The sequence below is a fragment of the Pseudorca crassidens genome, chromosome 6 (assembly GCF_039906515.1).
Source record: "Pseudorca crassidens isolate mPseCra1 chromosome 6, mPseCra1.hap1, whole genome shotgun sequence".
Taxonomy (NCBI): Eukaryota; Metazoa; Chordata; class Mammalia; order Artiodactyla; family Delphinidae; genus Pseudorca; species Pseudorca crassidens.
Window position 1 is genome coordinate 9,427,349 of NC_090301.1, and position 20,504 is coordinate 9,447,852.

Sequence of the window (20,504 nt, forward strand, 5' to 3'; positions counted from 1 at the left end):
GAGAGGCCGCGACAGTGAGAGGCCAGCGTACCGCAAAACAAAAACAAACAAACAAACAAAAAAATTAGTTCAGCTCCACCCAACGCAAAATTGTTAAGTAGGTGAAACTTGCTAAGAGGGCTCCCTTTATTTATTTTCCTCTCCCCCATCCCCAGCCACCCAACACTCCCCGTGGTCCTCACAGGTCCTGGGTGCACCTCCTTGGGCTACTGCCTTGGGAGCCTCCTTGGGAGCAGAGGGAAAATATATACATACGTAGGTTACAAAACTCCATAATCTCAGAATATTGTCGTTGCTGATTCCTTTCAGAAAATCCCTTCGCCTGCCACTTTTGTTCTTTTCTCAGCATGAGGCTCACCAAAATCATCCTCTTTAGTATCTTTCTGCCCCATCTCCAGAGAGTTAAGGGTATATCAGTCTACTAGGGCTGCCATAAAAAAATATCACAGACTGGGTGGCTTGAACAACAGAAATTTATTCCCTCACAGTTCTGGAGGCTGCAAGTCCAAGATCAACGTGTTGGCAAGTTTGGTGTCTCCTGAGGCCTCTCTCCTTGGTTGCAGATGCCACCTTCTCACTGTGTCCTCATGTGATCTTACCTCTGGGTATGTGCATCCCTGGTGTCTCTTCCTCTTCTTATAAGGACACTGGTCATATTGGATTAGGGCCCCACACTGATGACCTCATTTAACCTTAATTAGTTCTTGAAAGGCCCTATGTACAAATACAGTTACATTAAGGGTTAGGGTTTCAACATAAGACTTTAAAGGGGGGAACACAATTCGATCTATAACCAAAGGGTATCAGGTATTACAGGAGAAAGAGCATGAATTTTGGAGCAAAGAAGGACTTGGCTCATCTATTTAATCTCTCTGCACTTCAATTTTCCTTTTCATCTCCTTCTATTAAGTATTATTAAAATTAATATTAAGGGCTTCCCTGGTGGTGCAATGGTTAAGAATCCACCTGCCAGTGCAGGGGACACAGGTTCGAGCCCTGGTCTGGGAAGATCCCACATGCCGTGGAGCAACTAAGCCCATGAGCCACAACTACTCAGCCTGTGCTCTAGAGCCTGCGAGCCACAACTACTGAGCCTGCATGCCACAGCTACTGAAGCCCGCTCATCTAGACCCCATGGTCTGCAACAACAGAAGACACTGCAGTGAGAAGCCCACGTACTGCAACGAAGAGTAGCCCGTGCTCACCTCAACTAGAGAAAGCCTGCTTACAGCAACGAAGACCCAATGCAACCAAAAAATAAATAATTAATTAACATTAAATATTATAAATAATATTCCCTTGCTATTGGATGAAGATGCTAGGTCATCTGAATCTAATGCAACATTCTTTATACACATAATCTAGAACTTTTAGAACTAGTTGGGAAGTCAGAAATAATTAAGTCCATTTCCTGTGACTCATGTGAGGAAAATATTTCAAACAGGTTAAGTCAGAAGTGATAGGTGTCCCTCCCTACAACCACACGACCAGATGTTATGTTACAATTAAATTCTGACATAAGAAAGACAGACACCACAGGAGTCCAAAACATGTTTCTAGAAGCTCAGTGGGGTGCCCCCTCCCATCCACCCTGGCACCCTACAGGAACCTTCTCAGGAAAGTTTCTCTCTGGGACAAGAGCACCTAAATTATAATGACCTAATCAGCTACCCCTCTAGCTAGATCAAGCAACTAAATCGTGAGTTAAGTGTAAGATTTTGGAATGCATGTAGTTCTAGACAGGGCGTAACCCAGAAACATTTAGCTACAGAGCTTACTTCTTACATTGTTCAAAAAAAAGGCAGACAGACACTTGTACAATCTTACTTGTCAGCTTCATATCTTGCACATCATCCATTTCACCAATTAAGAATTATTTCTGACATTTCTTCTGCTAATGAATTAGCCCTCTGGTACTGATTGAGAAGGCAATGTTCAAAGTGCTTGCTGTCATGGCCTCTAGAGGGAGACTCCTCAGGACACAGACTCAAGTTACCTTGCACACACAGACAAGCATACTACTGGCTCCTCTGAGGTATTTAAGGTAAATGCCTAAGGATATAACACTTGCCTAAGGAAACGCGGCTGGTTAAAACCAGAACCCAAGCCTCCTCACTGTTAACTCTTCAACACAGGGTTTGTTCTGAGTCACGAAGCTTTCTTTACGTACAACCTGCATACTATAACTCATCAGACCACCTCCACGGAGCAGTACACAGAAATATGCGCCTCAGAACCACAACTGAGCCTAGTCAAGACTCTTATGTTCTACATACTGTACTTATTAAAACAGAAAAAGATATGAGACAGATATTTTCTAACATTTACTGTCTCTCAAATTTTAAAGATTTTTTTTTAAGTGACAAAACCCAATATTGGTGAGGACAAAAAAAAAAAAAAAAAGGGGAGCCCAGCCCCTTAATACTCATTGAGAAGAGTGTAAATTGGTTTGGCAATATCTTCCAAAAACCTTAAAGTCATCCATTCCCTTTGACCCAGATATTCTACTCCTAAGGAATTTATCAGAGACATGTACAACATTTTTTATATAAGAATGTTTGTCATAGGTTAATTATAATCATGAAAAATCAGTGCTGACCTAAGGGTCCAATAGTTGGGACTAGTTAAATAATCATGGCCCATTTAGATGATGGAATACTCTGTGGCCAATAAAACAATCTGTGAAGAAATGATTAATAACATAGATCAATGTTAATGATCATTTGTTAAAAGGCTCAGAAGTGTATACACCCCTGCTCCAAATATTTAAAGGAAAATATTTCTATGTGCAGGAGGAAGGAGCATATTAGCTTGGCAATAAATAAATGCAATTATTTCACATCACAGATACAGTTTGAAGGAAGCTAAAGTGTAGCCCCCAAATATTTGTGAGTTGGCTACTAACTGTCATGGTATTAGCTTATTTTAAGTCATAGTGCATAGAAATTTATTGTTATATATTTATCTCTATTTTGAAAACCTTAAAATCTGTAAATACTGTTTTGAACATCTTATCAGCTGCGAATGTTTTGTTAATGAACAATCCTGGCTGCAAGAAAAGCCACAGAGGAGCTTCCCAGGGGTTTTGCGATGGTTTAGATCTGGCTGGAACATGGGTTTCATCAGGCTCCCAATCACCTGTGAGCAGTGTGAGACTGACTGTCTTTTCATGGATGAAGAAGTCGACGGCAGACGGTGAAATAACTTGTCCCAGCTCCTCTCCCAGGCAGAGGCTGACCTAGAAAGAGTCTAGTTCTCTTTCATTGCCTCATACCCTCTCCAGGAAGGGCAGGCGGCCAGTCTCATTACACAACACACACCATCATTTGGTATCTCAATAGAAATCATGTGACCTGTAAGAATTCCTTAAAATTTTAATTTAGCATATTTTCTCTGATATTTCCAGTGAATCATTTTAATAAATTTGAAAATTGAGCTACTTGTATTTATTTTTTGACAGCTTGTTGCACTTTAACGTGTAATACCCGAGGTACAAGAAAACTGCATCTAAGGGGCTTCCCTGGTGGCGCAGTGGTTGGGAGTCCGCCTGCCGATGCAGGGGACACGGGTTCGTGCCCCGGTCTGGGAAGATCCCACATGCCGTGGAGCGGCTGGGCCTGTGAGCCATGGCTGCTGAGCCTGCACATCCAGAGCCTGTGCTCCGCAACGGGAGAGGCCACAACAGTGAGAGGCTCGCGTACCACAAAAAAAAAAAAAGAGAAAATTGCATCTAACATTGTTATAAATAAAAGAAATCAGATCAGTCATCAAGGGCTCCAGAGTGAACAGCAGCTTCATAACCTCCATGCTTATCATCTTTGCCTTCTGGGTGTAATTTAATAAGATCAATTCGAAGAATGGTAATTGCAGCTTCAGTTGCAAATTTCAAACTCTTAACTTCGTCTATGGTTGGTTCCTACACCCCTGCTTGTTTGTTGTCTCAGGGTTTACCACTGACCAAGTCAAGACCGAGCCATTTTAGATTTTTGCGTTCTGAGCCTCACTGTGAAAAGCTCTCAATTTTGCAGCCCGATCTGTGGAGTCTTGGGCAGCATTAACTGCTAGAGCATTAGGAATAACAAGAAGAGATCTTGCAAACTCGGCAAGAGCAAGCTGTTCCTGGGAGCCCATGCTGGTTGCATAGTTTTCAAGGTATACGGAAAGGGCTGCTTCTACAATCTGCTTCTACCCGGACCCACAGATTTTGACTCCAAAACTCACCACACAAAGAGCATCAGGTAACGAGTGCTCCATCTCGCCACACATGAAATCATTTGCCCCAAGTAAGATGAATGACGTAGAGGTACGAGCCTTAGTGTTTTTAATGAAGATCAGTTCATCATCACAAATTCTCTCCTGTACCAACATTGAAGCTTCAAAAGTTTCTTCACCTTCCAAATGAAAATTGAGCTACTTTTAAAAGAGAGGTCTAAGATTCCTCATTGATCCCGACGTCTCTTCTGCACGAATTATTATGGCAAGACGACGAGGTATTTGTCATTCACCCAGTGAAGGTCCCTAAAGCTTAAGTCCTTTGCCCACCAGGAGAGGAACTCAGGAGGCACTGGGAAAAGGTGGGCACAGTGGGCATCTCAGCATTTGAGTATATTTGGGCAATATACACCCCACCCCGGTCCCCCAGGTTCGGAGATTGTGTTACTCCCATCACTACATTTGAAAAATCCTGCTGCTGGGACAAAAGCAGAGACTCTGGTGTTAGAAGGATCTGGCTTTAAACCGTGGTCTCTGCCATTTACCTGGGGCAAATGTCTTTTTAAAAAATATTTATTATTTTTGGCTGCATCAGGTCTTTGTTGAGGCATGTGGGATCTTCCGCTGCGGCACGGGCTCTTTGTTGCAGCACATGGGCTTCTCTCTAGTAGTGGCATGTGGGTTTTTCTCTCTCTAGTTGTGGTGCACGGGCTCCAGAGCACATGGGCTCTGTAGTTTGTAGCACGGGCTCTCTAGTTGTGGTGTGTGGGCTTAGTTGCCGTGCGGCATGTGGGATCTTAGCTCCCCCAACTGGGATTGAACCTACGTCCCCTGCATTGGAAGGCGGATTCCTTACCATTGGACCACCAGGAACGTCTCTTTTGGGCAAATGTCTTAATCTCTTGTGACCTCAGTTTCTTCATCTCCAAAATGGAAACAACCACGATGCCCACTTCATTGAATTTGGAGGGATGACCTGGGATAAATCCAAAGTGCCCAGCACGATGCCAGGCACATGATGCCAGCCCGTGAGCTCCGTAGAGGACGGTCCTTGCCTCTTTCCTTCCCTCTTTCCCTCTTGTTCCCTTGCTGGTCACCCCTTCATACTTATAACACACTCAGCCCCCAAATACCTACAGATCAGAACCTTGTCTTTGTTCTCATCAACTATCTAACAATATTCAACCATACTTCATTGGGACTTCTGTGGCAGTCCAGTGGTTAAGACTCCGTGCTTCCACTGCAGGGAGCATGGGTTCCATCCCTGGTCGGGGAACTAAGATGCCGCATGGTCAAAAAGAAAACAAAAACATACTTCATCAAGTTCTGCTTTCTTAGTTGTATTCTTCAAGGATCTTTATTTCAGCTTTTCACTCTGACTTGGTATTTGACTTTTCTAATCATCAATAATCATTAAGAATTGCACATTCTTTGCAGTAAGTATTTTCTCAACAGCATAATTAAATAGTCATCCATCTATCCAGTCAATACACAAAGTTGCTCATGAAGGATTAGGGTGACTTGCCAGATAACCGCATACCAAATGGGGCATTCTGACTCTTTCTAAGCATCTGTCCAGGAAATACGATTGTAATTTAGCACACGACTGTTTCTGCTTTCTCCTGCAGGCTGTTGTTATTCTATCAGATCAAATTTCTCCCTGTTTTGGAAATCATATATAATTTGGGGATTTTACAGAGTGGGGTTGAGATTGTGTCAGAGAGAGTTTATGAAATTAGATATTTTATTTGATGAAGAAGGATTTTGTTACCTGAACATTCTACTGAGAAATGGAGAAGCAAGAATTGCAAGGGCAAACTGCGAGTAATTTTACCTTTCGATATTACTCAAAAGCTCACAAAGCACTGGCATTCCAAAATGTAGAAAGATATTGTATTTTAAATGAATTATGAAGATTATTTTCATTCACTGCACATTTAAACTATAAACAATTATGACATGCTTTTGGTCCAAATTTACAACTTTAAATATGTGTTCCCCTATGTGTCTACGTTTGGCTCAGTTGGTCTAAACACAGCAAAACTTAGATTTTCAGCTATTGAAAATTTTCCTCTGGAATAGGAGCAATTTTTATACATTAGGAATAAAAGCATCATTATTAAATATGGGAAAGATGAGTCTGAGGCTGAAATGAAAATGGAATCAATGGAAGTTTTTAATAAGGGAAAACTGACTACATTGAAATGTTTCTTCCTTTAAGAACTCAGAAATGAAGCTGCCCTCGGAGAGTCGAATTAGTGCACCTCTAACACAGTGGGTGTGATTAGGAATCGGTGGCAGACATTGTTGGTTGCTCCCCAGCATTCATTTGCCCACCTGCTCTTTCCACATGAACCCTGATTTTTCCCATAGCCTCTCTCCTCTGCATTGCTTGTGCTCAGTGAATGGGCCTCACCTCTAGCTCCAGGGGGTGCGACATGATGGGTCTAAGCCATTCCTTGTAGGTTTGTTCCCCCTGCCTATGATTGGTATGGGCATGGGCATGTGACAAAATTTTGGCCAATGAGACAGAAGGAGAAATCTGCAGGAGCTTCTGGGAAAGATTTTATCACTTATAAGGAGTGTTGACTAAAAAAAAATGCACAACCTAAAAGTTGAGAATCATGTTTTATTTGGCAGACTTTCTGAGGACTTCAAGCCTGGGAGGCAGCTTCTCAGACAGGATATATAGGAGTTTTGTGACAAAGAGCAGGTAGTCGGAACATCAAAAGATTACTGTTAATTAAAGAAAACCAGATATGTCAAGTTAATGAATTTAGCACTTTTCTATGTATGGGGAGGTGCAAGAATCTGGGCTCATTGAAATCTTTCCTTTAGCTATCTAGGGCCAGTATCCTGTTTCTTTCCCATCCTGAGTCCCCTCAGGATGCACCGCTGGGGGTGGCTGCAGGGGCTGAGGGCTTGGCAGTGGGCAGCCCGTTGGTCTCCATCCTGAACTTCCTCAGGGCTCACCATCCAGGATGGCTGTAGTGGCTTGATGGCTGCAACATCCTTTGTTTACTGATATGGCAGGCAACATTTTTCATTCACAGGAGAAACACAGCCCCTTTTTGGGCACTGGCTGTTGTGTTTTGATGCGATCACTGGAGAAGCAGCAGCCATTTTGTGACTATGAGGGGAGCCAGCCTGAGGTGACAAGAATGTTTCCTGGAGGAGGCAGAACCAATAGATTGTGGAGAGAAGGAGCCAGAGCACTGTCCCTGTGTTGGGAACCTCTTTTCCTTTAAACTTGTTTTTATGTGAAATAATGCCATGTTCCATCAGATTTAATACACCATCCATTGAATACCATAGCATTATTTATTATATAGAAAGAAATAACACTCTTAAGGAAACTGAAACACAATGGGTTTCTATCACTTGTTTTACAGCTATTGAAAGAGCTCTTTTATTCTTCACTAGACATGTATTTTATTATGCTATTTTTAGCAATTATAGTGGACCCTTGGCTAACACAGGTTTGCACTGCACAGGTCCACGTATAGGCAGGTTTTTGGTTTTTTTTTTTTAATGACTGTATTTGGAGGTAGAGTCTTATTTATTTTATTTATTTATTTATTTATTTTTGGCTGCGTTGGGTCTTCGTTGCTGCACTCAGGCTTTCTTCTGGTTGTGGCGAGCAGGGGCTGCTCTTTGTTGTGGTACACGGGCTTCTCACTGCAGCGGCTTCTCTTGTTGCGGAGCACAGGCTCTAGGTGCATGCGCTTCAGTAGCTGTGGCACATGGGCTTAGTTGCTCCACGGCATGTGGGATCTTCCTGGACCAGGTCTCGAACCCATGTCCCTGCATTGGCAGGCGGATTCTTTCTTAACCACTGCACCACCAGGGAAGCCCTAGGCGGTTTTTTTCACTAAATACATATACTGCAGGACTACATGCCCTGCATTTGGTTGAATCCACGGATGTATTAGGGGAACCACTGACCAAAACTGCCCGCCCTGGACAGGCACGATAGTAACCACTGGCATGAGTTATCTTACAACAGGAGGTCCTGGTAAGGAACATGGAACTAACAAGCTACCACCAACTGGAAGAATTCGGGAAAGGTCAGAAGGAGAGAGGAGACGTCAGTCCATATATCCTACCAGACTCCCAGAATCCTTCTCGATGGAATACATCTTGGCTGAGCGATGCATGTGCCACCAGGAAGGACCCTGAGTCAGAATGATTGGCCAGAGACAACCCAGAAACTAACCCCATCACCATAAAACCTGAGACTGCGAGCCACACGGCAGAGCGGTTCTCCTGGGTTCCCTTGCCCTGCTGCTCTCTGCCCGGGGGCCCCTTCCCAATAAAGTCTCTCATTTTGTCAGCACGTGTGTTTCCTTGGACAATTCATTTCCGAGTATTAGACAGGAGCCCACTCTCAGCCGCTGGAAGGGGTCCCCCTTCCTGCAACAGATGCAAAACCTTCAACAGGAGGGTAGACGCTGAAGTTACACAAGGATTTATAACTGCATGGAGGGTCAGTGGCTGCCCCCACCTTGTTGTTCAAGGGTCAACTGTACTTCATTAATTTTATAAATTATATTAACACAATACATGTATTACATTAATTTTAATATAATAAATTTACATTAGCCTTGTATATACCTAAAAATGGAAAATATAAGTAGAATAAATAGATGAAGGTATTCCTAAAACTTTCCCATATTCAACGTCTGAGTCTTTAATGTTTTACTCAGAATATTATCTCTGTGGCGTGGAGAGCATGGTGATAACAGCAGTAAAGTGCTGGGCTCTTAAGCTGGCTCTGCAGTGACTTAGAGCTAGCTTCCTTTTGATTCCCACTTTGGGAAAGCTGTAGACATCTCAGATTCACCCCTATTCCCTCCCATTTTCATCCTGGATTCAAACTGTGCTCTCACACAACTTCTGGATTTTCTTTCAAACTACTGTTTTCATGCTTAGCTCCAGTTTCTGGTTACTATGAATAAAGGTTCTATAAACATTCGTGTACAAGTTTTTGCCCTCTTTTACCCTTTAAGTTGTTAACCATCTTCTATTAGTTAACAATCCTTAATAATAAATTGTTTCTGGTAAAATAAGTATGGTTTCTCTCTCCTCAATGGACTTTGCTTGAGATACCTGGCATGGTATCTCATTTTTTCATTTATTTTGCAGGGTACTTGGTGAGAGCTTTTAATATGGGAATACTTCACGTCTAGGACACTTTCTTGTATAATTTTTTCTGGAATTTCTTTTTTTCCAGGTATTGGACATCCTGGTCTAATTCTTTTATTACGTTTTTTTCCCTACTGCCCATCATTTACTTTTGATTCTTTTTTCTAGGAGATATTCTCAATTTTATCCTCCAACCCTTCTAAGCAGTTTTTCATTTTTCCTATATATTTCTATTTTCTAAAAGCTCTTTTTAGTTTTCTGAGTGTTTCTTTTTTATTGTGTACTGTCCTTGTTTCATGGATACAATAACTTTCTTATCCTTCTGAGGATATTACTGATGAGTATTTTGTTCTGCCTTTGTTCATTGTCTTTGTTTTTTCCAAGATTACATTTCCTGTATGTTGTTGTTACTGTTAATTTGTTTTGGCGTTACTCAAAAGCCTGATATAACTCGTCACCATTCATGTGTATTCAGGAGTAGGGTGCTAGGAAGCTGACTGGAAGATCTGGGCATTTGAGCAGGGCTTGGCCAGAGGAGGACCTCACTGTAGGGTGATCTGCTGAAGCTCTTCGGTTGGAGGATCCTGACTATTAATATCTTGAGATCTCTTTTCAGCCTGGTGAAGAATCTTCCAGCTTTCTTCCTGGAGGGTATAAACCTGGCTGCCCACAGCTTTCTGTGAGCCACTGGGAAGTTAGAGTGAGTCTCCCAGTTCAGTATGTGGATTTTCACTTAATCCCTTGCCATATTCAGCCCTGAGTTCCTCTGTCCCCAGTGGCCTGGGGTCCTGAGTCCATTGTATCCCTAGTTTACCCCTCCAGAGACCAAACTTCTGGTCTTCTCCTGGGTGGTGAGGCAAAGCTCTTGCTGGGTGTGCAAAGGAGAGTAGGGGACAAAGATGAAGGTGGTTCTAACCACATTTTAAACAGGCTGTTGGGAATTCCCTGGTGGTCCAGTGGTTAGAACTCGGCGCTATCATTGCTGGGGCCCAGGTTCGATCCCTGGTCAGGGAAATGGGATCACACACACACACACACACACACACACACACACACACACACACACAAACAGGATGTCAAACATCCTTCTTGTTCGAAGGTCCTTTTTTACTCTAGCATTCAAAAAGAACCTATTTCCGCCCATTCCTGAGCCACCCTGCTCTGAGGTTCTGGGGCACAAATCTGATTACTTCCTGACTTCCCTACCACTAGCTTAGAATTCAGCTTTTTCAGGGCTGTTAAATCAGCTACCAGTAAGTCATCTGCTTTTCAGCATGCAAAATTGTTGCCTTTGTCGCCTTTCCCATTCTCTTTTGTCTTTGCGGGTTTACGCTTTAGAAAAACCCTATAATTATCGTTTTAGCGGCACTGCTAGAGGCAGGGAAGATATACAATAGTACTATAACTAGAAGCTACACTTTGTGTATCCTTAAGATGTTTAAAATGCTGTCAAGAATCTGACATACTATATTTGTCATTTTAATTTAAATACATAGGCTAATGCAAATGATTAAGTTGGTAGTCAACGTTTAAACTTAGGAATATCTATTAAATTTATAATGATTTTAAGATGTTTAAATGTTTAAAAGAGTTTGATCATCTACATTTTTAAGTTTGTTTCTCTACAGTTTTATAAACATGTGGTTTGATTTTGTTAGATTTGTAATTATGTCTCTTTAGATTTCAGAAGTACTTGAGAAAACCAAATATATTAAATTCATGAGATAGATTGAAATGCTTAAGAGGATTTAATCATGTTTGTCAGTGTTATTTAAATTTAAGAGAATTTATTAGATTTACAAGTTTTGTGGCTTTAATTTATAATTTTTAAGGTAATTTGATTAAGTTTGTAAACTGCGCTTAAATGTTTAAGGGATTACAATTTGTTAAATGTATAAGCTAATTACACATTAATCAAAGAACAATGAAAATGAGTGTTTTAATTTTAATACAAAATTACTTGATTTATAATTGAATTTCCTAGATTTGTAAGTTGTATTTGAGGGTTTAAAGAAAAATAGGTTTTTAACTTCTAACTTTAATTGAATATTTGTGATAAACACAAATAATTGTAATAAACTTAAAATGTTTCTAATAAACTATAAGCAATTACAAATAATTGTAAAATAGATTTTCTTAAATCAGATTTAAAAGATTTATATAGGAATTTGGGGACTATTGGGTGGCCAGTTGGAAAAAGAAAATTGATTTATGCCTCACATCAGGATAAATTACAAATAGATCAAAGATCTGCATGTAAAAAAAATGAGACCATACAAGTACTAGAAGGAAAAAAAATAGTGAATCCTCTTATTATCTTTCTATGTCTCAAATTCCAAAAGCCATAAAAGAGAAGATTTATGCATTTGATTATATAAATATAAAAAACTTCTGTACGGCAAAGTTGCCAAAGACCTGTATGGAAATGTTTAAAGCAGCTTTGCTCATAATACACTGTACCTCCAAATTGGAAACGACCAAAATATCCATCAACTGGTAAATAGATAAATACATCCAAACGAAGAAATATTACTCAGCAATAAAGAGAACTGCTCATACATGCAAAAACATGGTTGAATCTCAAAAGCATTATGCTAAGTGAAAGAAGCCAGATATGAAAAAGAACCAGATACACTGTATGATTCCATTTAGGGCATGTTGAAAAAGGCAAAACAGAAATCAGGTCAGTGGTACCAGGGGATGGAGGTGGGAAAGGGGACTCACTGCAAACGGACATGAGAAAACTTTTGGGGTTGGTGAAAATATTTTATATCTTTATTATAAGGTGGTGGTTATACATTTATCAAATTTATGGAACCTAAAAAGGGTAATTTTCACTGTACTAAAAGCATAGCAAGAAGCCTGATTTAAAAAAAAATACAGCAAACAAAGACAAAAGAAAAATGATAAACTGGGAAAAACATTCACAGTTAATATCACAACAAAGGGTTAATCTCCCTAAAGAGTTTGTAGAAACAGAGAAACGACCAACTAATTTTAAAAGTGAGCAAAAGACAGGAAAACCAAGTTCACAGGAAAAAAATTCACATGGCCCATAAACATGAAAAGATGCTCAATTTCACTCAGAATAATAGAAAGCGTATTAAAATCACACCGACGTATGTGTTTTCTGTTTCTCATCTACCCAGACTGACAAAATCCTAAAGACTGAAAACACTGTTAGCAAGGCTGTGGAGAAACAGGAAATCTCATGATTATGGTACAACAGCTAGGGAGGGAAATTTAGCATGATCTAATAATAAACGAGGTTCTCCACTGAGGTATTATTTGCAAAAGCTAAAAAAATTAGAAGCAACCTGCGTGTGGCAGCAGGAGACTGGTTGAATAAACTTTTCACACAACCATACAAAGGAGTATGTACTTGTCATTCTCTGTCCTAAAAAAGAATGAGGAAGATCTCCATGTGCTGCCGGGGAGGGACCTCCAGAACATATTGTGAGATGAATCCCCCCGCTAGAACATTAGGTCCAGGAGGCTGGGAGTCTTTGATCGTTTTGCTCATTGCTATTATCTCAGGATCTAGAAGAGTGTCAGTAATATAGTAGGAACTAAAAAAAAAAAAAAAATTGTTGAATTAATGAATTGCCTGATCGTATCGTGTTGTTTTTATTTTCCCTTATGGCTTATCCTTTTCTTATCAATTCATAAAAGGTCTTTTTATCCTAAGTAGTGGTTATAATTCTTTGTTTCATAAGGGTGTCAACTGACATTGTTTATGCTGTATGCACCATTTCAGAAATGTAAGGGTTTTTTCTTTTTCTTTTTTGGCTGCACCGTGCGGCAAGCGGGATCTTAGTTCCCCAACCAGGGATTGAATCCGTGCCCCCTGCAATGGAAGCACGGAGTCTTAACCACTGGACCACCAGGGAAGTTCCCAACATTTTTTTCTAAACTTAAATCTTGAAATCTTTTCCCTTATGACTTCTGTGTTTCCTATATTAAGAAGGCCTCCTACACTTGAAGGTTACTCATATATTTTCCTAAACTACATTCCTAATATTTAATATCAATATAATTCACTGCATTAATAAATCAAAGAGAAAATATCCTAGGATTAGATTAATCAAAGTCCCAAAATGCTGACAAAATTCAGTAGCCATTCCTAATATAAATCCTAAGTAAAAAAAAAAAAAAAAATCCTAAGAAAAATAGTGATAGAATGAAACTACTTAAATATAAAATATATTCACACACACACACTCACATATATACAAACCCATACACCTGGTAAACACCATTTTGAATGGTAAAATACTGAAGCCTTGACATATAAATCAGGAACAAGGTCACTTTTATTCAACAGTACTTTTGGTTCTCTAGCTAATACAATAAAATAAGAAAATAAATGGAAGGAAAAGAAGGTGTTTTAATAGATAGGATAGCTAAAAATCTACTATTGAATAGAATTCATGAAAATTTAATAGGGAGATTGGATATACAAAATTATACGTAAAAAAGCTTTATTTAAAATAAATAATTTATATATAATATTTATAATATAAGCATTTAGAAATGGATATGGGAAAAAATGTACCCCACACACAATAATTTAAAACACTAAAATACCTAAAAATAACGAACATAAAGGTTACAGAACCTAATAAAAAAACGCTATTCAATGTTACTGATGGTCCTAACGCCAATACCTGAACAAATTGAGTGACATTTCATATTCTAAGACTGGAAATTTCAATTTCTAAAAAAAGAAACTCACCCTCTCCCAAATTAATATATAAACCTAATGCAACAACAATCAGAATTCAGTTTCCTATTTTGGTAAGAGGACAAAATTTTATAAAATTCATATTATAAAATAAATATGTGAAAATTGCCAAGAAAATCTTGGGAAGAAAGAATAATGTCTTGTAACATATTAGAATGTAATAGAAGGCGATTATAAATAAATAGCATGGTATTTGTATATAATAAACAAATATACTGGTAGACTGGAATAAAGTTCAGAAGTAGCGTCAGATGTAAATGGGAAACTAATGTATGGTAAAGGTATTATTTCAACTTCAGAAGAAAAGGATGAATTATTAATAAATAGTGTTGATATAAGGCATCTACTTAAAAGAAATAAATTTAAACTTCTACCTCCAACTACATTCAAAAATAAAATCTAGATGGACTATTATGATAAATGCAAAAAGTAATACTACAAGATTTTATGGGAAAAGTATTACTTTAAAAACAATAAATAATAATAATACCATTTTTATTTTATAAAGTGGCACAGGAACGAGGGATAGCGCCACACTCAGGCTTATTATGCATGCTTTAGTACCATCCTTATTCTCTGGCTGAAATCTTGGAATCAACATTCTAGAGGTGACTGATTAGAAGCTATTATTTTGACTTGAAAATTCACTACAGAGGTGGTAGCTATTAGATTTGCTTCCTCTCCTAGGTCATGAGATCCAGAAATGCAACTTTAAGCAATATTCTTTATTTAAAAACATTCTATTACAATAAATCATATTGGAGGTCCTACAGAATTCACGATTACTCTCATTTTCTCCTTACCATGCATCATGACTTGGCTGTTTACACCTCAGACACAATCTCTTATGATGCAGATTTTCTGAAAGCAAAACTTGTACAATATTTTGCATAAAGGAAAGAGAATAAATAAGAAAACTATACATACTGATAATAAATATTTTTTCCAATACATATCCAACATGAGTACTTTTGATTCAGGGGGGATAAGAGTCATGTAAGTAATGAGAGCATAAAATACGGACATCATGCCAAAGTGGATGGATGTCACTGAGTTCCTACAGGTGAAGGCACAAATGGGGCTTCAAGCACATCAGAGCAGGTGCTTTGGACCCAGAGGAACATTCCAGGTGAGGACTTACTAGCGGGTAGCTTTGGCGGGGCTCATAATCTCTGTTTGCCTGCTCTTGTTCATATCTTCTGGGAGGATTAACATGAACTGTTATGTGTACATGTGCTTAGCAGAGTACCAGATACGTTTTAATTTTTCTTTCCTATCGAATTATTACTGGAATTTGTTAACATGACAGGCCAAGAATACAGACGTAGTTCCCTAGGTTTAGAAGATGCACAGATCCACTCTTGCAGCTCCAGTTAAAAAACTTGATGAAACCCACAATTTTCTAAGTCTGGAGATGGTGGGACCATTCCCAAGTGTAGGAAGGCAGTGTGAGTCAAGGCCACGCCAGTCACTTCTAACACACACTTTGCAGAGACCTGACCCCAAAATACTAAGTGTGTCTGCCAGATGGGTGTGCTACAAATCTCAAAGAAATTCAGAGTACTCTACAAAACAATAAGATCAAACCAAGAAAAAAAAGCTCTGAACACAGATGCAAGTGGAGCCTTTTCTTTCTTTCTTTTTTTTTTGCATTAGTACAATATTATTTTTTCCAGGCATTCTGGAACAATGCCTGGAAAAAATAATACAATCTGGAACCCTCTCGCCAAAACCTTCCTGGATATGGGCAGGAAAAGTGACTAAGCAGGTAGGAAGGCCCCAGTGTCTATGGCTCCACTTTGCAGGGTGAATTTAGAGATGTACCTGCCCCTAAGCCTGTAAGCTGCTTCTTTATAAAATTACTATTTACAATTGGAAGGTGTCTATGGTTTCGCTTTTGGTACAAAATAGTAATCTACTGGTAAAAAACTTATTTTAAAAATCTCCCCCAGGAACTTTCCTGGTGGCGTAGGGTTTAAGACTCCGCATTCCCAATTCAAGGGGCCTGGATTCCATCCCTGGTCAGGGAACTAGATCCCACAACCATGCCGCAACTAAGGAGCTGGCAAGCCACAACTAAGGAGCTTGCTTGCTGCAACTAAGACCTGGCGCAACCAAGTAAATAAATAAATAAAATATTTTAGTTAGAAGGAGCTCTGCTCTACACGTGCTGAATTCCCTGGCAGGGAAGGAGGGGATATCAGACTCAATTGACCAAGAAGCTGACAGTTTCTCTCTTGATTAGATAAACATTTGCCATCAGAAAGACTCCGCACTTCCACTGCAGGGGCACGGGTTCAATCCCTGGTCGGGGAGCTAACGTCCTGCATGCCATGCAGCCAAAAAGAAAAAAGAAAGAAAAGAAAAGAAAAGAAAGAAATATAGTTTTTCTCTCTCTCTCTCCTTTCTCTCCAGTGGGAGCTAGTTATATTTCCTCTTGTTCCCTGGTACTGTTCTCTTCAAATGCATTCTCACGTACAGCCCTACCATTCAGTAAGGGGTCATTTCATAGTTTTATTTCTGTGTCTTCTTTCTGTTTCTCTCCACATGTTTCCCTCTTCCCTTGGTTTTCTTTCTTCTTGTTTGTAAAATGAACACCAGCTACCAAATACTTGCATCTACGCCCTTTTCAGTGCCTACCTGCTAGTCAAAAAACAAACAAATAAAACCCAATAAAACATTTTTATTTCTGGGATTTCAATATTTCCTAACTATTAAATATATCAAAATTGGATATACTTTGTTGAAAATTCCTCAGCATCTGTTATGGATTGAACTGTGTTCCGCCCCAAATTCCTATGTTGAACTCCCAACCCCCACTGTGACTATATTTGGGGATAGGGCCTTTCAACAGGTAATGAGGGTTAAATGAGGTCATAAGGGAGGGGCCCTAATCCATCAGGACTGATGTCCTCCTAAGAAGAGGAAGAAACACCAGGGATGCACATGCACACAGGAAGGGCCATGTGAGGACACAGTGCAGGGTGACCAACTGCAAGCCAACGAGAGACGCCTCAAGAGAAACCAAACTTGCCAACACCTTGATCTGGGACTTCCCAGTTTCCAAAACTACGTGAAAATAAATTTCTGTTGTTAAAGCCACCCAATTTGTGGTATTTTATTATGACAGCCCCAGAAGACTAATACAGCTCCCAAAATGATAATGAGAAAATAATAACAGATCTCATCGAGTACATACCCTGCACCACATGTAGGGGGCTTTATGCTTTATCCCATCCAGTCTTTACAGCAACCCTAGGAGGTTAGTATCACTGTACATTTTATAGATGAATAAACTAAGACTCAAGGAAGTTTAGAAAAGCTTGCCCTAACTCACTCACTGCTTAGGAGAATCTGAACCCAGGTCTATCTGACCCCAAAGCCTCTAAATCTGTTCAACCTGTTGCCTTAGTGGAATGACCAGAAGCCTCAGCTCTTCAATGTCCGTAATCCCGGAGGGAAGCAGTAACATTTATAATCCAAATGGTGCTGATCCATGAATTAATATTTGGCACTGGATGAGGTTTTTGTTTTTTTTTCAGTACGCGGGCGTCTCACTGTTGTGGCCTCTCCCGTTGCGGAGCACAGGCTCCGGACGCGCAGGCTCAGCAGCCATGGCTCACGGGCCCAGTCGCTCCACGGCATGTGGGATCCTCCCGGACTGGGGCACGAACCCATGTCCCCTGCATCGGCAGGCGGACTCTCAACCACTGCGCCACCAGGTAAGCCCATGGATGGGTTTTTAACTTACATTTGATGGGGGTGTGACTGATGTGCTAAGAAGTCATGGCATTACATTCATTCCACATTTCACAAGGACTAGGGGCATTGCATTGTTCTAGGCAAAACAGACAAACCCCTGCCCCCATGGAGATTACTTTCTACTGGCCGGGGGAAGGGAGATGCCGATAAACAAAACAAGTAAATATATTTCATAGTGTATTAGAACGTGATAAATGCTGTGAAGAAAAGTAAACAAGGAAAAGAAAATAGGGAGTGTTGGGTGGCAGATGGGGGTTCCATTTTCAATAGGGCGGTCAGGGCAGGTGTTATTTGAGGACTGGAGAAGCCAGATGGTGAGACAGAGGAGCTGGTAGACTGCTTTGCTGCTCACCCAGCGTGCTCCATGTAGCCCTCCCAAGCACGCAGGCAGTAAGCAAAGTTCCTTCAGCATCCTATCCTAAAGCTGAGGTGCTCACTGGAGACAAACGGTGCATGTATTTTATATTATAACCACGGGGTTACATCTAACAGCCTTTCCTGCTAAACTGCAGATTATAAAGGAGAATAAGAGCAAAACAGCAATCGTGAGCACTTTATTCAAATGCTTTGATATTCACTCATGCATTTGTTTTCATGTCTGTATGCTTTCTATAGCCATCTCCTTGAAAGCTCTTGTCTGGAGCACCCTGGTTGCGCAGCCTGTGGTGCTCCAAGGACAGTGGTACTTCAAGGACAAAGGACGACCCTGACTGAAAAAGTGTCAGATTTACACCCCCTACCTGACTCTTAATCGCCCTCCCCACCATGTTGTGATGGATACGAAATTCCTGAGCCCACCTGGGCAACGCCCACCTGGGCAATGGGACCTGTCCCAAATAAGGAAAGGCATCCGCCCTGTCCCACTCCCACGCTATAGAAGGAAGGTATATGTGCCTCGACCAATCAGTAAATGAAATTTTCACCTCTGACCATTCCATTGTTTTCTAGCTATAAAAACTGATCAATAGCACACGTTCGGGCTCGACTCTCCCAGACTACCAGGAAGTTGGCCCACCGTTCTGGCAGCAACCCTCTCTCTAATAAATTCTATCTTCTTTACATTCTGCCTTGTGTCTGGGAATTCTTTTCCAACCCGCGTTCAGACCACGATACAGCGCAGTGCATCTTCCGTGTAGAAGATGCTTTGCAAACACGATGAGTCATCAGTATACTGTTCCCTGACCAGTATCATTTCTTATCATCACTCCAGCAAGTTGTCGGGAAGTACCATGTTTTGATTATACTGCCATGCCTTTGCACATGCATGTCCAATGCCTAGAGCATCCCCTGCTTCCTTGTCCTCTAGAAAAACTCATTCTTCAAGATGTAGTGTGAGTCATGTTATTGTGTCATAACAGTCAGTACAAGATCTTATTTGTCCGCCACTCACATGACTTGCTAGATTAACTTTGGCACCTTCTTCTTCTCTGTTGGAGGCTCAGTTCAAGTTTCAGAGGAGAGGTGAGTCCTCCATGGCATTATTTACAAGTCAGCGAGAGGTGAGATACCCTCCATCCCATCTGTTCTTGGGTTATCATGGTAACTGGTAAGGGCAGCATCAGTCTCCTCCCAGTGCCCTCTTGGCAACACGTCCCCCCCACCCCCCCACCCCCCCCCCGCACCGCTGGTGGATGCAGAAGGAGGCGTCTTCTGACTGTCTGAGTCCTGTTGGAGTCTCAGACCACATGGCTGGGGACACCGTGAGGTCCGTCCAGTCACTGCCTTCTCTTGCAACAAGCCGCCGTGGGAGGCACCTGGTGGGGAGGGGAGGGTGCAGGTCTGCTCAGCTTGGAGCCTCAATCTACCTGGGGAGTCTGCCGGGTTTTTGACCTTCACCCCCCAGAGCAGCTTGGAAGGAAATGGCCAAGGACTCTTCACTGGACCAGCAGCATCTAAATCCTCCTTCCCGCTTCTCTGCATGTCTTCTTCCACCTACAATCTGGGAGCTTTGCCGGGTTGTAGAATAGGCGGGCAGGCTCTCTGCACATCCTAACCAATCTATTGTCTGTGCCAAAACCTCGTCTCCCTCCCCCATCCAAAGTTTGGGCTTTTGAAATTTAAAATCTTATGCCCTTACATTTCAAAGCCTGGTCTTGGGGAACTCCCCTAAGCCAGGAACGAAACTGATTTAAAGGAGGAAACACTTATTAGAGGGAAAAGAAGATAAAATAATTCAAGGAAAAGTCCTCAATTAAACCTTCAGTTTTGTCTGGCCTGCCGTCTGGTATGATAGCGTAAATTTCCAAATATACAATTTAAAATAAAGCAATGCCTAAAAATATTTATATGAGGTACAGAAATTAAAATTATTTATAAAATGTTCTCTTGGGGAGAAAAAGCATTTTCTTGGAAAAAAGGTTAAAGGAAACATTTTATTCAAAGAGTTAGTTCTTTTCCCAAGTTATACCCATGACCACAAATGCAAGCTTGTGAGAGTTTTCATGTCAATATTTATGAAGTTCCATTCTAGGGCTCAAGTTTAACAGCTGGCCAAAGCATCCCAGGCTCTTTCTGCTTAAGCTAAACTGGAATTGAGCAAAATCATCTGACAAGCCATACAATCTAGACCTTTCCTGGCTTCTAGCCTCTGACTTCTGACCGCCAGTGGAACTCACATTATCTCCACACCTCCTATCTGTCC

The 20,504-nt window shown here is 40.7% G+C and overlaps 1 protein-coding gene, 1 non-coding gene and 1 pseudogene across 3 annotated transcripts in view; 1 reads left to right on the forward strand and 2 right to left on the reverse strand.

The window, feature by feature from the left end:
• Positions 1 to 20,504, reverse strand: part of FBXO36 (F-box protein 36) — a 98,443-nt gene that overhangs the window by 41,456 nt on the left and 36,483 nt on the right. The window lies entirely within an intron of this gene.
• Positions 3,755 to 6,652, reverse strand: LOC137225942 (T-complex protein 1 subunit alpha pseudogene; annotated as a pseudogene).
• TRNAD-AUC (transfer RNA aspartic acid (anticodon AUC)) lies at positions 10,300 to 10,371 on the forward strand. Its single transcript has one exon. It is a non-coding gene; the product is annotated as a tRNA-Asp (tRNA).